Source organism: Aplysia californica, unplaced genomic scaffold (genome assembly GCF_000002075.1).
Source record: "Aplysia californica isolate F4 #8 unplaced genomic scaffold, AplCal3.0 scaffold00044, whole genome shotgun sequence".
NCBI lineage: Eukaryota > Metazoa > Mollusca > Gastropoda > Aplysiida > Aplysiidae > Aplysia > Aplysia californica.
Genome location: NW_004797314.1, coordinates 2,155,984 through 2,165,068, shown reverse-complemented (window position 1 = coordinate 2,165,068; position 9,085 = coordinate 2,155,984). Strand labels below are relative to the sequence as shown.

General features: G+C 44.4%; 1 protein-coding gene across 2 annotated transcripts in view; it reads right to left on the bottom strand.

Moving 5' to 3' along the window:
• LOC101862563 overlaps nucleotides 1–9,085 on the bottom strand; it is a 53,931-nt gene that overhangs the window by 28,549 nt on the left and 16,297 nt on the right. The gene's annotated exons all lie outside the window — the stretch shown is intronic.

The following is a 9,085-nucleotide window of genomic DNA, read 5'->3' as shown; positions in this document are numbered from 1 at the left end:
CACATACACACACACACACACACACACACACACGTGCGCGCGCACACACACGTTCATGATACAAAGGAAAATCGCATTTCCTATATTAGTCCAGTTATCTTCAGCCGTGACATTCTCCCTCATGAAGGCTACTATATTGGTTGAAGTTTAGGTGACCTTGACAGGTGGCAATTGTAAGACAGTATGACTGCTCCGCCAGGAATAGACAAGAGAGGGAGGGGTGAGAGGGGGGAAAGAAAGAAAGAAAGAGAGAGAGAGAGAGAGAGAGAGAGAGAGAGAGAGAGATTGGGGGAGGGAGAGAGAGAACGTTGAAGCAAAAGAAATCCCAAAGAGTGCCCGCACACCTTTTGTGGGCGCTCACCGTTAGCTCAGCTGGTATCAAGCTGGACTACGAAACGAATGACCCTGGTTCAAATCCCTGACTGGGTGTTCTTGAACTCAGGGTCGTTTTGTTGGGGATTTCATGTCTCTCAACCCATCTGGCTCGGTTCTATCGAAGATGGACGTTACATTCGTAGGCCCTAGCTCCTAATCAACCTAACCGTGTTGTTTGTGGCGTTAAACCGATACATTTACTTTTACTTACAACGTGTGTACAACCGCAACTATCCAATTACTCATTATATGGTACCCATCCTAAACCCCATGAGCACCTCTGGCTACCCATGCATACCCCCCGCGGGCTATCCCTCTGTCGTTTACACCCCCCCCCCCCCAGAAATAAAACAACCCACAGTAATAATCATATTTCTCACGAGGGATCTGAACTCGGGTATCTTAGGAGCGAGGCAAAGTGCTCGACCACTGTATTATATCTGCAGGTTTGATACCTTGCTTATCATTCCCATCCTGTTTTATGCAACACTTCAACACTTACACTGTTCATAGAAGTCCCCAAAGATTAGAGGCGTTTCAAGGAGAAACAAAAACCAAAAAAAACAAAAAAACCCAGAGAAAAAAGGAGGAGAAATAAGGAAGCCAGCAGATGTTTGATAGAAAAGAAGGATCGCATCACACCAGACCGCCCGCCACCACCCTCCCTCATCCCCAAGTAACCAGCGAATATCTGATCACGCGATCTACTCAGCTCTTCACAGACAAACTACGCACCATTCTCCTGCCACTCACTCTATACGATCCCAAGGAGTCAGTGGGTGGTTGGCGGGTGCTCTGGTGTGGTTTGCCCCTTCTTTATTGTCAAAAACTACAGTCCTTCTCTCTCCTCCTCCTTTTTTGGGGTTTGTAACTCTCGTGTAACACCTCCAATCTTCGGCATTTATAATTGACCTTATTGCGTTGCAAGTGCCGTAAAACTCTTACTAAAACTAAAAACCCGGAGTCAGTTTCTCCAACACCTTTCAGTTGTAAATGCTGTAAAAAGGAAGTACATGTAAATCCTTCAGCATGATTTGTCCCAAACCACCACCAACAACCCGACTGCCCTTCCCTCATAATCTCCCCGACTACCTACCCTTCCTTCGTATTCTCCAACACAGCGTGGCCTTATTTATACTAAATACAACGTATTAACTAGAAGCCGGAATCTCCCCTTCCTCCCCTCCCTTTCCCTTTCCCATTCCCTAAGCACGACAACGCTAGCTCAACAAACAGGGTGCCTTTTCTTTTCTTCTAGTAAATGTTTTACGGCACTTGCAACACAAGGTCATATAAGTGCCGAATATTATAGGTGTTTACAAGAGAGTAACAAACACAAAAAAGAAGGAGGAAAAGATACGGACGATATATGTTTGATAGGAAAGAAGAAGCAAATCACACCAGAGCACCCGCCAACCACCCACAAACAGGCTGCTGCACAGTGGCGACCAGCAATGGCATGGTTGTAAAATTGTTCTGTATTGGTGTAATATTGTGTATTAAAATTGATGTGTGTATATGCGTATGTATTTTTAATTATGAATTATGTATTAATATTTTTGCCATTGTAAACCAAACTGCCGTTCTGGGATTAATAAAATGTAATGTATTTATATTTTATTTATTTGACTCCATAGTCCGACGATACTTATCCAACCCGCTTTCTTCCTCACATATTCAATAATATGTTTGTTTGACTGAAGAACAACACATAAGCAACTGGGAAAACAAAATCCAAGAAAAACCCAACAACAACACAAAACAATAGAAAAACACATTGCAGCGATAACGGTTATTCAGCCATTCAGTGAAAATACCCCCCCCCCCTAAAACAAAAGAAACCAGCAAGTGCAAGACAAGCACACAAACAAAGAACAGGGGGGAGTTTTTAAAAAAGGAGCAGCTATCAATCAGTCATGACGTCTTTCACTTCTTTATCATCCATCCTGTGTTCTCAATGCCCTGGCCCAAATCACCGTCGAAACTGCTCAAACAGCCATTTGCCCAATGAAGAAAATCACTCACTTGCACAATCGACCACTTCCCACTTCCCTCTTGCGTTTATAAATTAAAATAAAAATAATAGCCATAATGACACTGTCTAGACGTCAACGTATCTGAGACAGAAACTTTTCTCCTCGACAAATAGATGTCCGTCTTCGACAGTTTCGAAAGTAGTTTCATCCATCCTTAACTTATTTCTCACCTTTGTCACACATCAGTCTCTCAGCTTTCGTGAAAGGAAGCACACTGCCACAAAGACAGACAGACAAGACAGACATTACGGAGGAATACAGAATAAGTAAGACCTTCCAGTCAGTAACATGCATCCCCCCCCACATACATACCTTTCAGCCAGCTATTTCTAAACCAGAAAATTATATTCACACAACGCCGTCCCGATACGTTTGTCTGACAACGTCTTTGCCTTTAGTTCCTTCTTTTCTTTTAGAACAGCGCTTACCAGAATGGACGACATCGCCCACTAGTGGCAGTGGGCGATTTTAGTCATTTCGGTGGGTGGCGAGGATCACCCGGGTCCTGAGAGACATCCTCTAATGCCCCACTTGGACATACACGTAGGTGGGTGGTATGAACAATTTTAGCTTCTTCAAAATGGCAAAAGTGGGCGCTGGATATGAAAAGGTTGATAAGCACTGGCTCAGAAGCCACAGGCACAGTAAACTGACATTTTAAAAAACCCAGTGGTATGGTATTGTAAGGGTGAGGATTCATATCTAGATTATATATCCTTTCAAGACAAAGAATAATGTATTTTCTAATTGGGTTTCGTTCGAGTCGAAAGAAGCACATAGACACAATAACGGCCATTTGATGCAGAGGAAAAGCAAGACAGACGGGCAGACCGTACCATTTGCATCTGCCAAACCGCCTGCATCTCTGTAGGTGAAATGGCTTATGTGGTTGAAAATTGAAAAAAGAAAGACACACGGGCAGGGGAGGGTGTTTATAATACATGTACAGTATAGCGTAACTGTCAAGAGAGGATCCCAGCCGCTAATGGCTAATGGTGTGTAACTGCGAGAGAGAAACCCGGCTTCCTTCAGCGCCAAAAGCCAAAAGGATTTCCCCTCGCCGCACTCCACTCTCCACCACACCGCCACTGGAATCTCAACAAGGCAACGTACGACGACCAAGCCCTCAACACTCTTCCGCCATCCTCTACAACCACTCAACGAAGCCTATCTCCCTCCCTCCCTCCCTTCCTCCGACTCCGACCCTCCCTCCATTCCCCTGAAACGCTCGCCCATTTCCGCAGTTCAACACACTCGACCGACCTCCTCCTCCTCCTCTTCCTCCTCTCCCCGCACGCAATGTACATTCAGACTCCTGCTCTCTCTCTCACTCTTCGTCAATCCCTCCCCCTGCCCTCCCCCCTCGCCCTCTTTTCCCTCCTCCTCCCGGGCGAGATTCCCGATAAGCCTGCCATATAACCTCCCTAGCGAGCGCCAGCTGTCCGCTTGGCACACCATACGGCCGCTGGTGTATAGAGGAAGGAAGCGCACATAGTCAGTCCACAGGCATTATGAACCAGACAGGTTCTTCAACCTCAGCATCATCCCTGCCAAATTGTCTTTTTTTCGCATGCCAATGAACGAATGTATAAACCAATTTGTTTTTCTTTTTTAAAGAATTCTTTTTTAAGAAAAAAGCCTCAGCCGTCAGAGAGAGCGGAGACAGGGGAGGACATTTGAATATCACCGGCATTAGGATAGTTGGAGTTTGAGTAGAGTGAAGCCAAACCCATCGACACAGTAACAGTCGTTTAGCGCTATGAAACGTCAAGACAGACAGACAGACAGACAGACAGACAGACAGACAGACAGACAGACAGACAGACAGACAAACAGACAGACAGACAGACGGGAAGAGAAACAGAGGAAAAGTGAAAAAGTACAATCTGTCAGCGGCGTCTTCTAACCATCTGCCCCAAAGGGGGCAGGGGGTGGAGACAGAGGGACCATCTGATTGCAAAGCCCCATGCGTTTCCTTCGGTTCTGAGTGCGGCTCATATAACACGAAGTATCACAAAGGCGTATTCTGTATTTTTACAAGGAATGCGCTTTTTAAAGAGTTTACATTTGAGTGGCCAAGTAACGCAATGTCACATTAACGTCCACCTTGCGCTTGGAGACAGACAGACAGACAGACAGACAGACAGACAGACAGACAGACAGACAGACAGACTAAGAAGCAGTAAATAAGTTCAAACCTTTTTATTCAGTGCAACACTCCAAGTTCCCACATATCTGTATAGTTAAAGAAAAAACAAGGACGTGAAAAGGAAGAAAAAAGGAGGTCTGAATCGTTGTATAACAAAAGTAACTGTGCACTTAACAACATTAGATCGGAAGGGAAAAGTACACTTGAAACTGCCCAAGACGGCCACTCATAGTCATGGAAAAAAGTGTTTGTCTTAGACGGGTGAACGTCTTGCACAGTGTCGTTACAAATAGAAAAACACAAAGAGATAGATATATAGATAGATAGAGAGAGAGAGAGAGAGAGAGAGAGAGAGAGAGAGAGAGAGAGAGGGGGGGGGGGCAAGTGGTCGTTTGTACATGTGATTGTCTTGAACGCGAGGTCGTTACCCTAGAGCAGATTTGACAGTACTTTAAACAGATCAGGACGACAGATGTTTGATAGGAAAGAAGGACCAACTACACTAGAGCACCCGCAAATCACCCACGCTGGGTCAAAACAACAACAACAATAGCAACAGATATCCTTTTTCGTTTTAGTACAGACTTTACGGCGCTCGCAACTGCATAAGGTCATATGAGCGCCAGAAGAGTAGAGGTGTTACAAAAGAGTAACATATAAATGTTTGATAGAAAAGAAGGAGCAGACCACACCAGAGCACGCGTCAACCACCCACCAACAGATATCCGATCAGTAACATCAACAAGAACAAGAACAAGAACAAGAGCAAGAACGACAACAACAACCAGCAGTGTATACCAGTGAAACTCTTTAAAATCTGATGGCAGAAGGTAAGAAGAGAATAAGCAGATGAGTGGGGAAGAGTCTCCTACTCGCGATCTGTGGCGATGTGCTTGGCCGGGGGCCTGGGGTGGGCTCACAAACTCACAAGCGCTGTGTGGGTATAGATCTTGGCGACTTCCTCCACCCTGTGATGAATAATCAATGGCCCCGTGTCCTCCGTCCCAGTCCGGAGGCTGCTGCTGCTCCCAGCAGCATTGATCTCTCGGCTGGCTGGCTGGCTGGCTGCTGCAGATGAGGGACGCAAAGACTGTGGTGTGCACCACTAGAAAATAACGCCCTTATGAAAACTGCTGAGGATCGAAGCGCAATGAAAGTGCCCCACAAAAATTAAAACAAAACAAAACAACCACGGTCCTCGTGGGGGTTGTTGAGTATCAAAGTGCAATGACAGCGTGCACAATTCTCTAAATGAAGTAACAAACAAAATTGGGAAATAAAAAAATGTCTTCTTCAGACACTCCCCCTCTCTCTCTCTGTCTCTTTCTCTCTCTCTCTCTCTCTCTCTCTCTCCTCCTCCCTCTCTCTTCCCCCCCCCCCCAAATCTCTCCTTAAAAATGAATTTTTAAAAGTGTCTTTCAGGCACGACATCCATCGCCGCAACCCATAAGTGTCCTCGCACAGAGTGGAGTGGGGGCGTGGAAGGTCAAACAAATCATTCCGAATGGAGAGCTCGACAAAACTTTTATCATAAAGTATAGTCAGCGATCGAGACGTATCTAAACGTAAAAGATCTGCTTTGGAGAAGCATCCCCCTCCCTTTTACACACAGATAGTCAGATATATAGATGGGCAGACAGATAGACAGAGAGATAGAGATAGAGATAGATAGATAGAGAGAGAGAGAGAGAGAGAGAGAGAGAGAGAGAGAGAGAGAGAGAGAGAAAGAGAGAGAAACTGTCGACATGTCATTATGTAGGAATGCCCTCTTGCCACCTCATTGCACTTTCTGGGCGTCCGCCAAATCCAAAATCGCTATCTGAGCAGGACCAAGGGTATAACCTTTCAAATTATTACAGTAGGCCTAGAAGCCTACAACGACACCGATAGCCAGCCTGTCGAGGACTACTCGTTCGGACACAAAGAGGCGACCATAATGTGTATCTCTCTTCATTCTTTACGCTAGAGCATGTCGAGCACAAGAGAGGGAGAGAGAGAGAGAGAGAGAGAGAGAGAGAGGGGGGGAAAAGATAGATAGATAGATAGATAGATAGATAGATAGATAGATAGATAGATAGATAGATAGGTCGTACTGGTTTAAGCTCCTTAACAACAGCGTCGACTCTAAAGTGAGTCCTATCGGAGATGGGCGTTAACTACGGAGGCCCTACCTTTTAAATAACCTAATAACAATTAATCCAAAGTCACTTCCGATATCAGTTTGGGGATGCCTTAAAAAGTTCCTTAAAGACCACAAAGTTCACGAACGCCCCGTCAGGAATTCGAACCTGGGCCATCCGCACCGTCATCCTGCACGATACTACAATCTTAGTTTTAGTAAGATTTTTACGGCACTTGCAACACAATAAGGTCATCATATAAGTGCTGAAGATTAGAAGAAGTAGGAGAGATAAAGACGGTAGCAGATGTTTGATAGGAAAGAAGTGGCAAACCACACCAGAGCACCCGCCAACCACCCACTACCAAAGTCTGAGCTCCCCACACTCCTGTCAGTCCCACCAAACCAAAAACATCTTCAGACAAAACAAAACTCCGTCGTCGATCCCAACAGAATTCTTGATTTTACAAAGGCCATTGGCCTTTACAATCAACGGTAAATACCGTTATTTTAATTAATATTTTTAATATTATTTTAAAACTGAGATATTTACCATGAATTTTGTAACACTTTAAAATAAACATTTACCAAAATTCCAGCCGTGGTGTGAGTGAACTGTTGTTGATGCAACCGACTTGTGTTTTGCGCGCCCATATATGACCTTAAGTTGTAAGGGCCATTATTATAATTAGATCTATAACAAAATTGTAAGATGGAACAGCGAGCGGGTTCTTACCCCCCCCCCCCTCCACCCCCGCCAGGTCACATATTATATTTGTGAGTGCATCCCTACCGGAAACAGGCCCTCCCCGCCTGCTACACACATCCGGTCCAGGTTCACCCCGTCTGTTACGCTACACACACGGCACAAAGTCTGAATGGAATACCGCGGCATGATTAGGTCTATCTCCGCCTACTAGGAGACTAGGAGAATAAAGACTGTGCACACGGAAAACGCAAAGCACCACCCTCCCCCCTTTTCCAGGAAAAAAGGGTGCGGGGGGCGAGGTCCCCCTCTCCGGAAAGAGTGAAATGCCCTGCTTATGAATTCAAAAATTCAACAAGTATTCATTTTTTAAAAATTGTATGACATACCTAAAAAGATGATAGATGTATGGATCTATTATCATAATAATATATTAATCTGTCTCTCCCGCGAGCCGTGTTTGAAACACGGTTCTCCACTTCCGGCTTGAAAACCACACATACTTTAGTAATTGTTAAATCCGAAATCATAGGCTGAAGAATGATCGTTTCTCGCAGAATGTTGAGATAGGTCATTATTTCCCCATTATTTCCGTATGCAATAGTGGCTAATATTGAAATTTGAACTTTAAAATCTTTAATTTGTCCGACGGTAGGCAGAATCAGAAAGTAGGTCACAGATAGGGGACTGCCCAGTTTGTCACACAGGCCCAGTTAGTCACAGGCCCACTATGAATTGAATTTTATTTTTCAATTGTTTTTAACGAAAGAACATTCATTGTTGAAATTTTACAGAGTAATTTAAATTTGATTTGATTTGCATACAAAAAGGAAGAAATATTGAACAACATGAACTGAATTGACCTTTTACAGTAATTTACAGGGACTTAAGAGCCTGTGACTAACTGGGCTTGTGACTAACTGGTGTACCTGCGCCTGGTCACGGTGAGGAAAACCCCCTGGTATTGAAAGAGAATCTGGTAGGATAAAGTGATTTCAGCTCGTCTTTCATCATAGCGAGGTTATTACTCTATAAGACAGCTAGGCCTACATAAACAGATTCGAGGCCCCCGGGAATTATTTCAAACAGTGTGGCGTATGATTCTTTCAATGCTCTCCTCTCCTTTCCCTTTTCCCCGGTCCTACCAATATAAGTAAGACTTTTTGGTGATGTGCAGCCTTTAAAAAAATACTTGACTTTGTTGAAAGACCGAACTGGTGCAAATTATTGCAAATGTATTAAGTACCATAGTCGACGCATTTAAGGCTTTTTTAGGAAGCGGGCTTCTACGACCCAACCTGTCAAAGCCAAAGACGACTATATCAATGGGGTACATCCCAGCAAGAAAACGGGGTCACTTATAGAGAAAACACACTTTCCCTCTTGTTGGGATCATAAGCTCACTTGTTTGTATTCAAATTGTTAAGCAGCTGTATTGACTATGCCCATTCGTTGGTTCTCCTGTCGGAAAAAAAAAGAAACCAATAACCACAACAGGGTGTTTTTGTTTCAGTAAGTGTTTTACGCTATTTTGCAACACGTTAAGGTCATATAAGTGCCGAAGATTAGAGGTGTTACAAGAGAGTAACAAAGGAGGAGGAGCGATGAGGACGACAGATGTTTGATAGGAAAGAAGGAGCAAACCACACCAGAGTACCCGCCAACCACCCACCAATAGGGTGTATTTGACACCCCCCCCC